The sequence below is a fragment of the Silurus aristotelis genome (genome assembly GCF_946808225.1).
Source record: "Silurus aristotelis genome assembly, chromosome: 14".
In the NCBI taxonomy this organism is placed as follows: domain Eukaryota; kingdom Metazoa; phylum Chordata; class Actinopteri; order Siluriformes; family Siluridae; genus Silurus; species Silurus aristotelis.
This window is the reverse complement of record NC_139587.1, coordinates 3832566-3852706: the sequence shown is the minus strand read 5'-3', so window position 1 is coordinate 3852706 and position 20141 is coordinate 3832566. Positions and strand designations below refer to the sequence as shown.

At 37.6% G+C, this 20141-nt stretch overlaps 1 protein-coding gene across 23 annotated transcripts in view; it reads right to left on the bottom strand.

Moving 5' to 3' along the window:
• rapgef2b (Rap guanine nucleotide exchange factor 2b) overlaps positions 1 to 20141 on the bottom strand; it is a 110778-nt gene that overhangs the window by 78708 nt on the left and 11929 nt on the right. The window lies entirely within an intron of this gene.

The following is a 20141-nucleotide window of genomic DNA, read 5'->3' as shown; positions in this document are numbered from 1 at the left end:
GTGTGTGTGTGTGTGTGTGTGTGTGTGTGTGTGTGTGTGTGTGTGTGTGTGTGTGATGAAAGAAAAAAATAATAATTAAAACAAACTTCCCATCCCATGATATTGGCCCCCTTAAAGGCCCCCCATAATATTTCAGTAGAAGAAAACGATTCCTAATAATTCTATTTATTGATTTCATTTTTTTCCTGCTTTGATAATAAATGCTGGCATGAAAATGACAATTCTGTTACTTTTGTTATTTATGTTATGAAAATATTAAATTATAAAATATTGTGCTAGGATATGGCAGGATTAAATTTGTTTTCACTTGGGGAATTAAGAGGAGGTGCCTCAGTGTGTGTGTGTGTGTGTGTGTGTGTGTGTGTGTGTGTGGTGGGGGGCAAAACACAGTGCCCCCTGTCCTTTCCCTCTAAAGCCACACCGCTCTAAAGCACTGGGCCACCTTTGTGTTCACAAAGGCATGCTGGGATAGCGGTGGGACAAAAGAGGCTCTGTCCTCACACACAGACTTGAATTAAGCATGCTTTCAGAGAGCCTATAATACACACAAAGGTACTTTACTCTCTTTTTATCACACAAACACACACACACAAAATGTTAGTCTTTTGATATTCTTTTATAACCTTCGCCACTTTTAGGACTTCCTCAACCGAAACAGTGCTCCCTGGTGATATCTGGATTATGTTTGAAGCTAAAGTAGGTTCAAATCAGAGAAATGTTCATGTATGGTTTTCTCAACAAATCAACATCATCATCATCAAATCTGAAATGAGAGATCTAGTACCATGGACAAGACCTGCCACTTTGTTTCAAAAAAGAAGAAAAAATTAATTTGGGATTATAAATCGCACTAATGCAACCTTTTTTTTTTTTTTACAGGATTTCAACAAAAAAAAAAAAAAACCTTGAGATGCGTTCCAGCCTGTGTCTCCATCTGCTGTTGCTCCTCAGAACTGTAGAACTAGATATTAACGTCTATAGCTAAATTTTAGATACACAGGGTGGCGCAAAGGGAAACAGGAAATTTTGGAACAAGGAATTGGCGACCCTGGGAAATCTGCAATTGTCTGGATCCAGTGCGACTTTGTTTTGAAGCCCTTTTGAAGTCCCTAGATGGTGTTCAAACAACCCTCACACCAGAGAATATCGAGGTTGTTTGAGCTCCATCGTGAGGAGCCCTTTGCCGTTTATTCGAAATTCCCTTGGCGTGCCACTCGCATCTCATCACCGACCTATACCTCGTCAGATCTTGAAGGCTTGTTGCGAACCACTCCACTGCTCCATGATAACTAATGACAAGAGCTTCAAAAATAAAACAACAGCATGTCGTTGTGATGCATTCTGAGGTAAAAACTACATTACAATTGCTTATAAGCGATTGCCAAATGACATGTCATAATTTTTAAGGCTATAGTTTTTAAACTTTAGCATTTTAATGTAGTGGAAAGCACATTTGTTTCTGTTCTCTCTTACAGCTACGAGTGCTCGTTTCCAAAACCACCTATTTTTTCTCCCTCGTTTAATCAAAATACAAAGCTTTCCATGTACGGGAAAGAAACCCTGCAGGGCCTAAAAACGTTCGGCTTTAGCTCTGACACTGGAGACGCCTTCCATCAATGCTAAATAAATAAATATCCTCACAGTTATGCTTTTATTTTTGAGAGAAAAAAAAATTCTAATCACTTTTGATGATCATTATTAGCATCTGATGTCATGTGAATTAATTATTATAGAAAATATTTCCTATAGAAACTAGAGATACTGTAAGCTAATACTATAGAAACATCAGCATTCGCCTTGCAGCAGGAACTCAATGTGGAGAAAGTACACAGATTTGCCACTAGAGGCCAGTCAAGTTCAGCTTTTTCCCAGCATTGTTGCAAGCTGGAACGAAACCAATATCTGTGTGTGTGTGTGTGTGTGTGTGTGTGTGTGTGTGTGTGTGTGTGTGTGTGTGTGTGTGTGTGTGTGTGTGTGTGTGTATATGAAAATGCTTCGGAATAAAATATGGAAAGAATGTATGGAACCCTGTTTCGTTAACTCTGACATCCATCTGATTAATAACAGAAGGCAAACCTCACTCCTAAAACCTCTAACAGCGTACAGTATATACATACACATTTCTGTTTTGCGTGTAGATTTTCTGATCCGATGCCTTAAAGGCGTGCATGATTGTAGAGCTCCTGAGGTAGCTGATGAAGCTGATGAAACCGCTGCTCTCTCAGGTCACAAAATCAAGCAATTGCCAGGGCAGTAATCAACGAGCCAAGTGATACTTAAAGAGCACGACGCTCAAAAGACAGACGCTTCTGTGTACAACACGCCCACCCACCGACTCCAATCTACACACAAAATCAAGACTGAACAATCACTACATCAGTAAGGCTTTGCCAAAACGACACCAGATCTTTTCCTCAATCAGTTATCCTTTCTCTTTCTTTTATTTCTTAAGAAGAAAACAAAAAACATATGAGAAGAGTTTTCAGCAAAACACTTTTTACAATTTACTGATAGACTTACATAGAACAGGCCCATCAGTTTACTGGCTTGCGTAAGTATTTAAACAACCCCCCCCCCCCTTCCACAATGCACCATGGTAATCTCACTAATCCCCTGTTTACCCCTGGTGTAGGTCCTGCAGGCTTCCAAAATTGTGCCATATTCATTTCGAATCATATTAAATATAGCGTCTTGACGTGAATTTGAGGTTATCGAGTATATTAAAAGCAAAACACACCCACAAAGATAGAAAATGTCTATATTTATTATCATTTCATATAGTTAGAAGGGCCGTTTTGCTTTTCTCCTAAAATTTGCTATTGAAATATATTATAAAATGTATATTAATCTATATTTGTATGGTAATATTAGATGATACTGGTTTCATTTGCTTGGTAGGAGCCAAAATGTCTTATTGTTCTAAACGACTGATTAAATGTGAGAATTTGACTCAAAACATGACGCACACTATTAGAAAAAATGACTTTATAAATGTAAAAAATGGCTGATTAACTGATTAGAAAAAAAAAAATCTGTGTCATTGCTGTAAACTGACCACCACACACAGAATAAAGAATATCGAAACATCATTTGTTGTCAATACACTTCTATAATGAGATGTGGGATACCCATCAAACTCATCAGTGTTCGTTTATTTAAGTCTGTTCTCTAACACACTCCTGATGAGCAGCTACTGTATATAGTAGTTAAGATCACATGGCACTATTTATCCGTAGGTCACCAAAACCTTTACGTAGGAGTGAATGCTTAAATAGGAATATTTCTGATTTTAATAATTGGTGTGGCGTTTTGTGTTCATTTTTGACGTCCAATCCCAATCGACTCCATTTCATGTCCAGGTCAAGGGGTGAACACTTTTGTCTGGCAAGGTAATATTACTCGAAGCGACGCATCGATCCTTTCACTGTCTCATGTTCAATGACTTCCTCTCGAGGTCCTCGGGGACGACAGGCGCGCCGCGTCCTGCGAGTGGGACAACGGAGAAAGCTAAAAGCTTTCTTAAGTGGCCACACCTAACAGGCCCTGTTCCTCCCCCCCAGGCCCCAGCTGCGGTTACTGTGGTAACATGAGGGGTGGCAAGGCCCTTGGAGAGCAAAAAGAGAGGGGGGGGGGGATGATGAAAACCCCACCGACAAGAAGAGCACTTCAGCCTGGGCCTCTGTTCATTCAAAGAGGTGTTTGTTTTAATCTGCATATCCGACCCCAGAAAACTGACAAATTACAAATTCGTTGTTCAAATTCATGTCCAGAACTAGTCAAAGCAAGATGTCAAGCTGGAATTGAGAAGAAAAAAAGAAAAAAATGTTTCTCTTAAACATTAACAAAATCTAACTGCAAGGGTTTATTATTATTATTATTATTATTATTATTATTATTATTATTATTATTATTATTATTATTATCATCATCATCTTTTCTGCAGTTAAATGGGGAGCTACAACGCTGAAAATTATATTTTACACACTGATCAAACTTATTATAAAAATCTAAAAATTTTTTACCACAGAATAGTTTCTTCAAAGAAAATTCTACCAATATTTTTTAACATAAAAAAAAATTGAGAATAAGTATTTTTCTCAGCACTGACAGCTTTTCTCATTAGCGCTATTTATCTCCTCACCACATGGCTAATTCTGCTAAGCTAACAGCCCTCATCTGCCAGCCAGACGACGACTGCGCTTAGCAGTCAAATTAAAGGTAATTAAATTGTTTCTAAAACAAACACACAAAAAAAATCCTTTCTGACATGGTTTTCTTTATGGGTTTTTTGTTTTGTTTTATAAAGTCAGTCTTCTTATAAAAATATTAGAAACTTGGGTTCTATTACAGCATGTTGAATGTGATATTTTGATAAGAATTAACATAAAATTTGACGTGTCTTGTAGTACGAAGAGACGGCATTTCACGAAAACCGCCACACCTTTCAAAACGGTGTCAAACATGAAACGTTTTTCATGATGGGACAAAATAAATGTCTTTTTCTGCAACAGAATCATAACTGTGTGGAAAATCAACCTGAGGTAAATAATGCTAAGGGGGTGAATACGATACAAATATTCATACTGGGAAAAAATATAAATGTTACACTTTTGGCTATGGTTAATTTCCTTAAACCAAAGAAAGGAAACTCTCACTGCTCAGTGCTCGCAGAAGTGAACTGCTCACTGCTCTACAATAATGGCTGGTTATCTGGAAATGCCGTTAAACGTGAAATGGCGTTATGTGTATAAAAAAAAAATATAGACATGGTCCACTGCAACTTTGGAATGCGAAAAATGTATGCTGATACAAATTGCTGAACAAACTGACAAATAAATAGTATGCTGAGAAATTCCAAGATTTTCAAAGATTCAACATTTAAACCAATAACAATATCATAATTTATATTTTATTAGGTTTGTCAGAAGATCTTTGTAATAATTCATCTCAAGGTTTGGATCTGATTGCATTGAGTTGAAAACAGAGCAAACTATGCTCACCCTTTACCCCTGGGAGTTGTGGTGACAAAATGTTGGCTTATATTGTACAACAAATTGTTACTTTTCCTTCCAGCACACACTGCACACTGTTTCCCAAAAACGCAATTTTTCACACTATTGAACACAGCACAACAGACCGAGCCAAACCCATAACAATACAATGCAGCACTTTATTTTAATTAAACCCAAGAGATCCATCTGCTTGATGGAAAGACCCTCGAGGTCAACTAAAAATAGAAGTCCACCCGGAAAAGGTGCTAACGCTAACACAAAAACACTAAAATGCTTGTGTTATTAGCTTACAGAGAAACGAGAGATACTGGAACGCGCCATGCAAAGTTCCCAGACTACAGCTGGTGACAAATCGAGACTCTGCAACGATAATGTGAAGTGTATGGTGCGATTAGTACAGTAGCCTGGACACCTGCTACACCATGTGCCAACTTTAACGCCAGTCACCAGCTCACTTTTGGGGTCCAGAATTGTGTCCTGTATGCCATCTGGACTTGGGAGTGAATTGTAGATTGGCCTGTCCTTGAATTTCAACACTACATGCCTTCAGGGTATTTTTAGCCATCGTCAGGCAACAGCATGTGGAGACTTTGCCTATAAAGCAAGGTCACCGGTGCGAGCAACTGTGTATAGACACACAGAAGGCAGCAGTTAGAGCACAGTGCCATCGTATTTCTACATTCCGATTGGTCGAGAAGGTGTTTATTATGATTAACGCCCTTATTCTGATACATAATCATACACATTACACATTTAATAATAATAATTGCAAAATTGCCTGAATTCGAATATGTAAACATCTACTGTATCATAAACTTCAGCAAAAGGTAAGAAATTTAACTGGGCGCAGGGCGGCGGCAGGGCGGCGGCAGGGCGGCGGCAGGGCGGCGGCCCCGATTTGTTTGGACAAAATGTTTCAAATATCTTATTTTTGTAAAAAAAATTTTATTATTTATAATTGTATTTAATTCAGTTGTACTTCAGAGAAAAAAATACATGAAATCTAATTTTGAAAAACTTTAGAATTGTACTAATCTGTATGCAATTTCCTTGATAACCAATCAAGTGGACCATTTATTACATCGCAATTGAATATTGCAATATTGACCACAATAATCGCAACATGACATTTTTTACATGTTCCACTAGATCTGGGAGTGTTCTTGTGCTTGTGCTCATTCATCCACAAGGGCGTTACTAAAATCAGATACTGATGTAGGTGAGAACAGAAGCTGGAACAGGATTGGATCTGCTAGTTCAAGTGAAGGGAAAGTTTTATTCTACTGCGTCCAAAATGTCCTATACAATCATGTGCCTTGAACGCTGTGGTAACCACATGTGGCTAAAATGGTTAGGTGTCCCATTACACATGTCCATATTGTATACCACAAGGAACAAAAAAAATTAAAAGGGGAGAAAATGATCGACAGGGTCAATTGAATTTTTGTAAAAACATTTTTACATCCAGCATGCCCCAATACTCGAAGCGCTCCTATCTTAGTTCTATAGTTTTATCTGAAAAATTCCATAGCCAAACCAAACAAAATTATCATATATCATCACACTATTATCATATTGTTATCAGTAATAAAATACTGATATTAGGAGGATGGGGATATTAACTATGGCTGGATAACAATAAAACACAAACAGGACAAAGCTAATCCCGATTTTAACTTAAAAAAAAAAAAAAAAAGAAGAAAATCACACAGTGTAATATAATATAATAAATCTACCATACGGATGTATTGCATATTTGAGCAACGCAATGCTTGCTAATGCGTCTATTACAATAGCATTAATTTATAGTAGAAGGTGTTTGAAATGAAAAATACAACAAAGGACACCCAGAACTGTTGAGCAACTAGAATCCTGTATCAAACACATATGGGCCAACATGATATTTAAAAATGCTTTTTTTGCATAAAATATTTTAATTAATTAGGCAGAATTTAGGGGGTGTGTTTGACACTATTTGTGCGCACACACACACACACACCCACACACACATTCTCTTCCTTGCAGTCATATACAATTTAATTCATGAGGGAGTGCTGCGAACCTGCTGGCCTTGTCAGTCTCCCGGCAGAGGCAAATCAGCAGGGAGACCAAAACACAGCAGCTTTTTTGCTTCGAATTAGAAAAGCTTGAGTTATTCTGCTAAAGGAGGGATTTTTCTACAAGCCTCCTGATGCATGTGCTGACAAAAAAAAAAGAAAAAAGAAACGTGTTAATTAAAACAGAGAGAAACCCATTCCCACTCCTCTGTCTGTTCGTCTTTTAATTAGTGCCAGAGACAGAGGCATCGAATCCGGCATCTGGTGCAAGTAAAAGATGCGCAGAACTGGCATATGTTGTTAGTTTTATGAAGCTTCCAAAAACATCGATGCCAACAACAGACAGGAAGTGATTACATAGCAGACAAGGATCAATGGTGCAGGAGCGCCACGAAAGCTCAGGCTTCACACAGGCAACACCTCACAGCCAGGCGTCGCTTTTCACACTATGCTGCACTGAGATCCCGAGTCCTGCCAGAAGCTGCATTATTCATGCTTGTAACAGGGGTGTAAATAATTGACAGAGATGCTCCACTTTGTCAGCGTCAAGCCGGATCACGTGAGGCGCATAATTCCTGCATGACCCTCAAAAAGAAACCGGGTTTAACCAATTGTGTGTGTCAGCTGTTGCTCTTCGTGAAAGTAAACGCATCGTATGTGGGCTTACAACTGACGTGGACAATCAATAAAATGCCATTTCAGATTTTACTCTAAAACGTGTCTTGTCTGACTCTCTCCAAGTAAACTGCTAAGCATGAGACACGGTAAGTATATATTAATTAGAGGTCAACTGGTACTGATAACGATAGCTATCGATTTTCTTTTTAAATGGATACTTGATAAAAAACAAACGAACATAACACTCCATATAAAATAGTACTGAAGTATAATAATAATAAAAAAAGCTAAACAAAAAAATATGAATATATTAATATTTAATACACCGCTCTCAGTGCAGTGCGCCGACTCGTGTAAAAAAAAAAACAGCACGTGGCGTCAGTGATTCGACCTCTAGAGGCGGCTCCCATAATGACAGTCGACGGAAGCCGGAAAAACTATCAGTACGGATTTTTGCCGATAGCCGATAGTTCCAGCAATTTACTATCTGTGCCAATTAATTGGCAAAACCAATTAATCGTTCAACCTCTAGTATTAATTATGTAAAACAATAAAAACCTGAATAAAGCTAAGGTGCCAATACCTTAAACATACACTAATGAGGCAAAAGTATTGGGACACCTGACTTGTAACTAACTATATGTGCTTTTTCCACAAATCTTCACCACCAAGTTGTAGGCAGAATGTCTCGAAGCAGTAACACTGAATTTCCCCATCCCTTAAAATAGGAGACCCAAACCTGTGTCCAGCATGACAATGCCCCTGTGCACAAAGCTAAGATATTCTTTACATGGTTTGGAGAGGAAAATCTTTTGCTATAGAGCTATATAAATAAATAGCTATATAGAGCTATTCATCCCTATTGAACACCTTTGGGATGAATTAGAACACTGACTGCACCCCAGGCCTCTTCACCTCACCTACATCAGTACCTGACTTTACTTACACACTTGCAGCTGAATTTGCACAAATCTCCAAAATCGAGTGAAACATCTTCCCAGAAGAGTGGACGTTATTACAAGGACAAATAGAGGCTAATGTGGAATGAGATGTTTATAAAGCACATACAAATCTTATGGTCAGGTGTCCACAAGTCTACATACAAACAAAATATTGGTGTATAGCACCCTAATATATGCATGTATTTTCCTTAAAATAATGAGAATTTATAATATCAAAGCCACGAAATTGCAAAAATGAATAAAAACAAATAAGTTAAAAAAAAGGAAATTAAACTTTGCCAGTCATGAATTAAAATCTTGATGAAATAAAAAGACTAAAAGTGCATAATGGGAATCTAAACTCAACAATGGGTTCCAAGATACAATCTGGGGATTTTGCAAGATCATGGTTCATGGTTTACCAAATCCTACCAGGGAGAATCGTAGTATGAAGTAGACCATCTGCATTTTACATAATCATTACAGCCTTCCCTAAAGCCCTGCACCCCTATACACCATGGATATGTTAGTTCTAAGAAATAACAGAAAGAGAACTCTTACAAAAAAGCATTGAAGCCAAAGAACCCACCAAGAACCAGAAGCTACTATACCACAACACCACCAAAAATACTAATGAGTTTAATAAAAAAAAACATAAAATAAAATATGTTTTCCTGCAATTGTGCTGAATTTAACTTTGGATATTAGCTCTAAATGGCAAAAAAGCACAATAAATCATAGTGTAATATAATAAAATATATATTACTGTAGTCATGTCACCCAGAATGTTCTTGCAACAACATCTCAGGTCTACAGTGTACACATTATTTAGTCAAAAGGTAAATCCCCGTTTCTGCTGTTTCAGTTCCCACAGTTTCACTTAACAGCTACACCGCCATTAGTCATTTAGTAGCTTTCTCGGTTATCAGATCAACTCTCACGGCATCAAAGTTCTTGTGTTCATGTAGCCCCTTATTTTGCTTAATAATGGCCTCAATGCTCAAGAATAGTGATGCTATTGTTGTTGATATCGTGCTATGCCAAGCTAGTTAATGAAAATTCATTATAGGTGTGTATAGTATTAACTACCATCTGGGGTTCCACTGGAGGGGGGTTTAGAACCAACACACATCTTTACCACATGGATATGTTGGATCTACAAAATAAAAGAAAGACCTCTTACATAATCTGACAATAACATAATAAAACAATCTCTATGACAATAGAACCCCTCAACAAAGCACTGAAGCCAAGAAAACGACTGAGAACATCTTATTAAGGCTCCTGACAGATGCAAGCACTGGCGTCATCCCATCCCATCGCACAACACACACTCACTCGTGTTAAATAATTCAAAGCGAGGAGGCGGCAGGCTGTGGAGTCCAAGACGACGGAGGAAAAGTGGGTAGGAGCTTCTCCAGCGATCAATACAGCTACAAAACCGCCGATCCTGTTTCCTCAGACCTTCTGAAATGCATTGATAAATATCCAAATTGTGGGTTTTGGTCATCTGAGTTTTAAAGGTTCTCTAGGTGGGTGAGAACAACAGGTGACACAAACACCGTGCTGAATTGAAATCCTCGTTTAACGAAATCCCAAAACAAGCTTTTTAAAATTGCACTGAATCGTGAGAACCCTGTCATGACAGTCTCTGAGGCTGTGGTTCATTAATCTATTCAATCTTATGGCTTGAATACGTGTTTCGAAACAAAGAAAGTCTAAATAATCGTGTATCTCACACAGTCAGGTCTGATACATCTGACAAACAGTCAGTGTATATGACCACAATATTTCGATTAATCTTTTCAATGCAGTACAGTCTAAGAATGACTAGGTACAGGTCATGCCTTCAAACCTGGATAACGTTTTTTAATGTGACAGGATTTAGCCTTCTGTGAAACTGGTGCCATTACCACCCCCAAAATCCCCCCCCGATCCAACGTCCTTCAATCTGTAACCGAAAAATCAATCAAAAGGAAGGACAGAAAGTGACAGAAGTACTCCACTGCATGTTAACATTATAAAGACCATGTTAATATTAATACAGATATTTCTTTCAGATTGGTCCTTCTGCCGTAACATTTTGAAATCGCTCTCCAAAGTGGATAAACTTGAAAACGCTGTTTACACTGCAAAAAACCGGAGGCTTTCTAAAACGAGGACACGTTTTTAGTCATTGCCGTGACGTTTCACAGAGTCGTAAAGTAAATAAACGGAAGGCGGAAAAAACGCAGGTCGAAGCATCTTACGTTTTTGCTCATGCGCAGTACGGCGTAAGCATTTTTCAGTGCACGTTTTAGTGTGGATAAGCAACTTTTTGGGAAACGAATTAAAACGTGGACGCGGAGCATTCTAAGACAAAAACAACTGGATTATTGTAGACGTAACCAAAGTACAGAAATCTAATACTAAAATAATACATTTAATTTACATTCCAAAAAAAGCCATTGTAAAGTGGCAACAATAAATGATACAAAAACTATTTTGGAAACTCTACAAAGAAGCAAAAGCAATGTATATGTAGGTTTATATTGTGTATATGATATAAATGTAGATTTATATAGGTTATATGTTAATATACCTCTTTATATTGTATATATGTGCGCTTATATCTGTATTTGCAAGAGTGAAAGGGAAAGTTTATAGGACTGTGGTGAGACCTGAGATGTTGTATGGTTTAAAGACAGTGGCATTGAGTAAAAGACAGGAGGTGGAGCTGGAGGTAGCAGAGCTGAAGATGTTGAGATTTTCATTTGGAGTGACGACGATGGACAGGATGAGAAATTAGTTTATTAGAGGGACAGCACAGCGCATGTAGGTCGTTTTGAAGACAAGGTGAGGGCGGTGTGATTGAGATGGTTTGGACATGTTCAGAGGAGGGACATGGGGTAAATCAGTAGGAGAATGCTGAGGATGGAGCCACCAGGAAGGAGGAAAAGAGGAAGGCCAAGAAGGAGGTTTATGGATGTGGTGAGGGAAGACATGCAGGTAGTTGGGGTGAAAGAGGCAGATGTAGAGGACAGAGGGGTATGGAGAAAAATGATCCGCTGTGGCGACCCCTAATGGGAAAAATTGAAAGAAGAAGAAGAAGAAGATCTGTTCATATACCTTTACATATGTAACACTGTGGTCCTGTGATGGTATTTGCTTTATATGTTTCCAAAAATGGTGAAATGACAATAAATATCACATATCAAGTTGCACTAAATAATCTTACACTTATACTGGAAACAATAAATGACGGGAACAAAAATATAAAAAAAAAAAAAAAAAAAAAAAAAAAGGTTAAGGTGATACTTCAATACTATTTTTTGTTTTAAAGTGACACTTCGGTGGACAGGAACATTTTATTTCACAATTTTCAGCTTTTTCATTCCCATTTATTTCACATCCACACTGAAAAGATTTAAGACAATAAATGAAAGCAAGGACTAAACTAAAAACGATGGAGCGTAATTTGAGAATCGAGTCACACCAGTCATTTTGGCATTAAAACACTGAACAATGCAGTCTATCGAGGCAGACGTCATCTCGATACTCCACTTTTTCACAGGAACATACAGAACAAAAATACCGAATGCAGCAGATCCGACTCTGTTGTGTTTGTGCTATCTGTCTGGCATGGTTATTTTAGGCCTGGGTAGCGTTGAGATCTTTTCCACGCTCTGAACCACAAGTGAACCGCAATTTCTGCTTTGTGGCAGAAAACATTTGAAGAAAGGGGAGTTGTTCGACCGGGGTCATGGTCCTTACAGACGGGAACGGTGCCAATAATTCAGGAGATAACACTTGCCCTTTCCGCTTTGCACAAAGTAAACCAAAACCCATGCAACAGCTACACGCCCTTACATAACGCACAAATCTCATAGGATATTTTTTAAGTTTGGGAATTTTGTTTTGGAGTTTCCAAAAATACAGAAAAACAGGAATGTGATTGCGGTCTTACATGCTGCACCGGTTCACATGATGTAGTCTAAATACTAGCTTTCTATACAACCAATCAACACTCTCCGTGTTTCTTTTTTTAACCAACCAAGATATTAATTCACATGAAATAACAGTCTTTATTTTGCATGCTAGCAAACCTGACTAGATGTTTTAACCATAAGCCCAAATTTAGCATCAACCTTGACTCCTGCTAACACAAAAAAGTATGTCAGATTGACTGCTAGCAAACCTGTTCTAATTGTGTCTATGTTAGTTGGGCTTAACTGGTTTGCTAGCAACCATGACTTAATTTAAAGAAGATATATGGGACAAGTAGTTTACATGACATACTAGCCTTATAGTCTAATGTTAGTCAGACTGTTAGCAAACCTGTCTAAGCATTATCAACTCATAAAAAGCTGTTTTCATTTTAGCAAGTTTTGCTAGCTACCTTGACTTTTAGCTAGATTTTTAGCTATCCGGGATCAACACACTGCTTTACAATTGAGTAATGTGTTTTATCTATTTATGCTAGCAGCCTATATTGTACTGTTTTAGCCTGATTAGCCTTTCAACAATGACAAAATAATAATCAGAATAATAAAAAATAATATAGACACTATATAGCACAGTGTAATTGAAAGTGTGTTGTGATAGTAACGTAGCACGTATATATTCAAATTTATGTAGTTCTAAAAGAAAAAAGAATAAAAGTAATGAAGAATAGTATGTCAGTAAATGTAAGGAAAATGTATGCAATTGAAAATGTATCTTAAGCTGTTTATGAATGGCTGGCTAGTTTTCTTGCTAACCTGGCTATGCTTAATGCGAGGTAATCTGCTAGCAAAACTACTAAGGCTAAAAGTTGTAATTATATATCAGAAAGAGCACAAGTGTATGTAGCTTGCTAGCTATACTGGGTATTATATAATAGAATATATCAGGCAGTGTGCTATCTTTTAAACGCACAATATTTTGAGTAATATATGGGCAAATATTAGCTACCATGTTTTATATCTTGGTTAGACTCAAATTAGGGGCATTATTGTCAAACGTAGCTCAACTATGTGCCTAGTGCTAGTTTGACTTGACAGGGGAAAAAAAGAAGAAAAATTATAAAAAAATGAGCCTCCAAGCAGATTTAGCCTGCTAGGTATGTGTGTACTATAAAAGCCAGTCGTCAGGGATCTGAAAGGTCAAGACCGGAGGTTTCAGACGCGAATACAGCGTTCCCGGTCGACCTAGAAACATGATCAACAAACAGAAAATTGGCTAATTGGATAAACCAGGTAGAGGATAATTCAGGACACAAAGGTCTTTTCTCTTCCCTCGACAACCCACCGCAAAATCATGCATGCTGAGGGAGGCGAATCGCAACAATGTCCCTCTGCAGCACGTCGAGCGAAACCTTTTAAAAACAAAATCCAATTTACTGTTCGATTTTAATGGTCCTGGGATTTAAACTGTAACTTTCCACTGCAGTGGTGGTGTTTTTTTCGCCGTTTTCGCATTTAGCCAAGTGCCACTTCAAGACCAGCCCAATAAAGAACAAGTGCAGTTCCTCCTACTGGCACGGTTTTATTTCTTCATAAAGCAACCGGGGTTGCTGAGGAACAGCCAGACAAAGCGTTGAGCTGAGGAGTATTCAAACTATTTGGCAGCATATTTCAGTCCCGTGGGGTTCAAAGTCTGCTCGGAGAGAAAGCGCAGGATATAAATCACCAAACGCAGACAGAAGCACTTAATATGCAGAAAAATCAATCGGACCTCTTAATACTGCATCTTAGAAAAGAAAAAGATAGGAGTAGATGATATCTAACATTAGATGTGGTATTGAATTAATTTACAGGATTATGTGTTGTCTTATCTAACCTCATTTCAGTGGTTTTTTTTGTTTGTTTTTTTTGTAGTTGCCAGATTTCTCACAAACTGGTCACATGTTGAGGGCGATAAACAACGTCTGGCATGCTGTTGTGCAAAAAAAATAAATAAAAAAAAACACATGCTAAAGTCATGCGTTAAACATCTGAGCTGGATCATATGACAAATGCTGAGCCAGGTGATGGTTTTTACGCGATGGTTTTATGGGGGTTTTTTTGTTACAGATTAAAAATGCATTGCAGCTTTATAGGCTTGTTAGTTTGCTGACATGGTCGCCGTGTTTTTAACACTTTAAGGCAATAAAACTTGAGCTTTATTACAGATTTATTGACTTGTAGTGACACATACAGATGAAAAAAAAGTGATGAATAAAATGTTTGAATTTGTTTTTTCAACCAAATGAAATAGAGTTCCTGATACACCTTGATTAAATTCTTTATTCTGATTGGTCTGATGGTGTTTACTCATTTTCTAAAGCAACTGTACAAATTTTTTTTATAATAACAATTCAATCCTAACAATGTAACAATGTTTTGTAACAATCAGATGTAATGCTGTAACAAACCATTTTGTGCCATCGGAAGGACTTCATGAAAAGCGGCTTTATGGTTGCGATATTTACGTCAAGAAAGGAGAAAAAAAGACAGGTACGGAACTGATGTTTGATAATAGAATCTCTTAAAGTTCAAGTGAGTATTAAACAATATGAAATGTAACTTTAAATGGATACAAATATAGCTGGGTGTCATACTATAAAAGTAACAAAAAAAAAATAATTAAGAACAATAAATTATTTTTTGCGCTTTCATAGTTGCGATAATGCCAGTAACTTGTTGCAGGGCCGGTACTTATAAACAAATGTGACTTTACAAAAGCTTTTTCTCAATTCAGCTCTCTAAATTATACTTGGTTAGAATATTAGTTGGAATTAATTATTTAAGAATTAATTGAATTGGGTTTTCATATTGATTAATTAATTGATTAATGGACCGCATCAAGAGCAACAAAAGTTTCTACTTTCAGTCCAGGCAGCTGTGGATCTTTAAATTTCGACAGCCAATGACAGTAAAGTGCCATTAAGCCCCACCCCTAAAATAGGTAGCTGGAACAGTGAACTCATAAACCATAATTTGTTTAAAAAAAAAACAAAAAAAAAAAACAAAATGTGTTCATAAACAAATTTTGATATTCAATGTTCAATATTTATGCCGTTATCCAGATTGACTTACAATTAAATCATATATAATACAACTAAGCAGTTGAGGGTTAAGGGCCTTGCTCAAGGGCCCGACGGTGGCAGCTTAATGGAGCTGGAATTTGAACTCACAACCTTCCGATCATTCTATAATTCCACAATTTGTACAGCACTGTGACACGATGCAGATGTCCTGAACTGAACTTAGCATCATCTAATCTGTGCTTGTGGAACTGAAAAGCTAATTGGTGTGTTATTTCTGTCAAAAGTGTTTTGATTGAGGAATCCTGAGTTCAGTGTTTTGAATCTGGACTTCCTGTTTACAGAAGAACCTTGCCATCACCACCCTGAGCGCATGAAGCCAGGGTGTGAGCACGTGAACAAAACACAACGCTATTTCAGCCTGCATCCTCAGGATACGACCTACAATGTCGACACCACAGGAATTGGAGTCACAAGGTAGTTTTTTTTTTCTCCGGACTTCCTCCTGACCGGCTGTGTACCGGAACTTCGTAATTGAATGTGATGTAAAAAAAAAAAAAAAAAGTTGAGATGACCCTGTGACGTTTCCGATCTTTATAGGTATGTTGGATGATACTAAAATACATATCACCACACTAGTAATAAATAAACACACACTAGTTGCATTTATAAAAAAATGTTCTAATCTCTGGCATGGTTGCTTTTTCTCAGAACTGCTTCTACATATATCAGAGCTGCATAACAAGCTGTACAGATATAATCGTTTATCGTTACAGATAAGAGACAGCCACAGTGAACCAAACCTTGTAAAAAAAAACAGCAGGAGTTCAGGGGTTCATAAATTTGCTTATGGAAACCGCTAGAATTAATTAGAATGTATTTTTTATTGCTCCGGTACTTTATTACATTTTATGGTATTATTGTGTTTAACTGCACTTTCCTCAAGAACATAATCCAGACCATGAAATATAATGTTTAATAGAGAAGCTGCTTCAGTGCTCAGACTGAAGGGAACAGATTTAGATGCAGTGTTGAAACTCTAATACCAGCGTGTATATACTTCTTTATTCATTTAATTCAACTTTTTCGCAGACTGCAAATAAGCTGTGGGTTTTCAGCAACTTTCTTAATTTGTGTCAATGTCATTTTAACTCCTTCTACAGACAGATAGGATGATAATAATAACAATAACAATAACAATAACAAGAAAGAAAGAAAGAAAGAAAGAAAGAAAGAAAGAAAGAAAGAAAGAAAGAAAGAAAGAAAGAAAGAAAGAAAGAAAGAAAGAAAGAAAGAAAGAAAGAAAGAAAGGAAGGAAGAAAGGAAGGAAGCAGTATATTGGCGAAAGAAAGAAAGAAAGAAAGAAAGAAAGAAAGAAAGAAAGAAAGAAAGAAAGAAAGAAAGAAAGAAAGAAAGAAAGAAAGAAAGAAAGAAAGAAAGAAAGAAAGAAAGGAACGAAGAAAGGAAGGAAGAAAGGAAGGAAGGAAGGAAGGAAGCAGTATATTGGCGAAAGAAAGAAAGAAAGAAAGAAAGAAAGAAAGAAAGAAAGAAAGAAAGAAAGAAAGAAAGAAAGAAAGAAAGAAGCAGTATATTGGCGAAAGAAAGAAAGAAAGAAAGAAAGAAAGAAAGAAAGAAAGAAAGAAAGAAAGAAAGAAAGAAAGAAAGAAAGAAAGAAAGAAAGAAAGAAAGAAAGAAAGAAAGAAAGAAAGAAAGAAAGAAAGAAAGGATAGCGGAATAGGTGAAACATGAATATTTAATAGCAATGTAATCCAGATCTACGTTTAATGGAAACTAGTTCTGATTTGCTCACGATGGGGTGATGATTTGCTCACGATGGGGTGAACTGCACTGAAGTACATGAGATACAATAATGACTGTATGATGGTGATTTTCTCCATCCTGAGGTCCAAATTTTAGTGCTTCTTCAGCACGAGCCTTACACTCCCAGTGATTGGCTCCCTGTGATTTCAACCCCGCTTTTGCCTGTTGGCCTCTTAAAACGTTTCATTTCACTCTGATAATTACATCTGACAAGTGGTGTTGATTTAAACAGAGCTCATTTCTATGCTGGCCCACACTCGCTCACTCATTCATGGCAACATGAGAGGCTCTCCTCACATCTTCCATCAAACATCAGCCTCATTAGCATAGTTATCAAGTCCTACAGCAGCCACGGTTAATAGAAATATGCTTCTTATGCATCGCTTCTAATTATACGAGTTACTAATACACTCAACATGGAGACGTTCACGGGGTGCACCAAAACCCCCCCGCAAGGCCAGAAGTGCACAGAGCGGCCTAGAACCGGTGCTGCAAATGACAATACACAATAACGCAACAACCGAGTGGCTTATTTTTAGTTACTGATAAAACCGGTACACTTGACGGCTGTGCGATATCATGAAATCATGAATCACATGCTTTGCAGTTGCAGTATATTCCAAACCCACTGTAGTTACATTTATTAATACAGAAAATCCGTGAAAAAGTTTTTGTTCTTGTTATCGCTTATGTTCTAGCAGCTATAAATCGGGATCTTTTTTCATTCTTTATTTCTCCTGAAGTAAATTAAACAAAAAAGCTGCAACCAAATAAAAAGCAACCAAATAAAAAAACAAGCAAACCAGCTAAACAATATGAGGAATTGTCAGAATTTTCTTCTTTTAAATAAATTCTTGACACTTGACACAAAACTATTAAAAAATCCATAGCGCTAGCGTTAGCCGCTAACCACTTCCTGGTTTCTTTAGTGTTTTCATACACGCGCAAAACAAATCTTATATCCAGTACAGAGCCACAATGACACTGCGCTAACTCTGGTTTCTTTTTTTTATACCCCTATGTTTCCAGTTTAATAATTAATAATTGAAACAAAGAATTTGCTCAAAGTGTGGGGCGGAAACTAAACAAACTTGTGGTCCGCCACTTAATATGTTCCTGAGGAAACTAGGATGTTTCACATGTCCGAAAGCCCTGTACCGAAAAATTCGGTACGAATACGTGTACCGTTACACCCCTATAGGATAGTACAAGAACGAAAGCAAAAAAAAGAAGGCAAGCGAGCAAGTAAGAATGCAAGAAAGAAAGAGGGATAGCAGGATAGATGAAACATTAAACAGATCTATGGTTAATGGTAACTAGTTCTCGTACACGTTACGAAAAACATCCAAGAATAACAGTCTGTAACAGAAAAACTAATTAGCACCTTGCTAAACAAAATTGAGTTTTCCATGATCACAAAAGCCAATAATGCCACAACAATGATTACCAAATAAAGTTCCAGCCTTACTGAGCACATGACATTACTACAGGATATTAATAATCCCATATAACACCTCATCGCTCACTGGGTTTCAGAAGCTTTTATAATGTAATACCTGCATGTGTTTACGACCTGATGAGTCAAATGTGCAAGTCAATCAAAATAAACAACTACTGCAAAAGTCTCAGCAGGGCATTAGGGGCAATGAAGTCATAATGCAGAATGACTGAAAGCAATCTCAGTGATCTCTGACACTTCTGAGATGTTTGTACCATTCACATCAGTGGGAATATGCTCGATCAGAACACCTGCACTTGCAAAGGCTAAGGTAACAGGTGATTATTTTATTCCTAATTGAGAAAGTCTCAGTGAAGGAGGTATGGCTTTTGGATCAGTCTTAATGAAGGAGGTGTGGCTTTTGGATCAGTCTTAATGAACGAGGTGTGGCCTTTAAACCAGTCTTAGTGAAAAAGGTGTCGCATTTTTTATGTTAGTCGCAATAAAGGAAGTGTGGCCTTTTGATTAGTCTTAACAACGGAGGTGTGGTCTTTGGATCAGTCAATGTCAAGGGGGTTTGGCCTTATGGATCAGCCTATGTGAAGGTGGTGTGGCCTTTTGGATTGGTCTCAGTGAAGGAGGTGTGGCTTTTTGGATCAGTCTCAGTGATGGAGGCGTGGTTTTTTGGATCAGGCTAAGTAAAGGTGGTGTGGCCTTTTGGATTGTTCTCAGTGAAGAAGGTGTGGCTTTTTTAATCAGTCTCAGTGAAGGAGGCATGGCCTTTTGGATCAGTCTCAGTGATGGAGGCGTCTTTGTATGTTAGTATGTTGTATATCCATACCAATGAAGAACATGTGACGTTGAATGTCCATCCTAGTTCAGGAGGCGTGGCCCTTATTTGTCAGTCACAGTGAAGGAGGTGTGGCCTTGGATCAGTCTTAATGAAGGATATTGCTTGTGTGTGTCTGTCCCACTAAGAAAATGTGGTCTTTGTCAGTCTCATTGAAGCAAGCGTGGCTTTGGCGTTCATAACGATGGTGTGACCTTTGTGTCTGTTAAAATGCTGGAGGTGTGGCTGTTGTGTCGCATTTTTATGGCTCCCAATCCTGGCTGGATGTGGCCTAATCAGGATTTAAACCCAAGATTAAGCAATGTAAGGGCAAACATTTTCCTCTTTCACCACTTACACAAAAGATTTTCAACCTTAGTATACATTCTGTTTTATCATAGCTACAAGTTCTAAAAGCAGGCAAACGATTACACATTTTT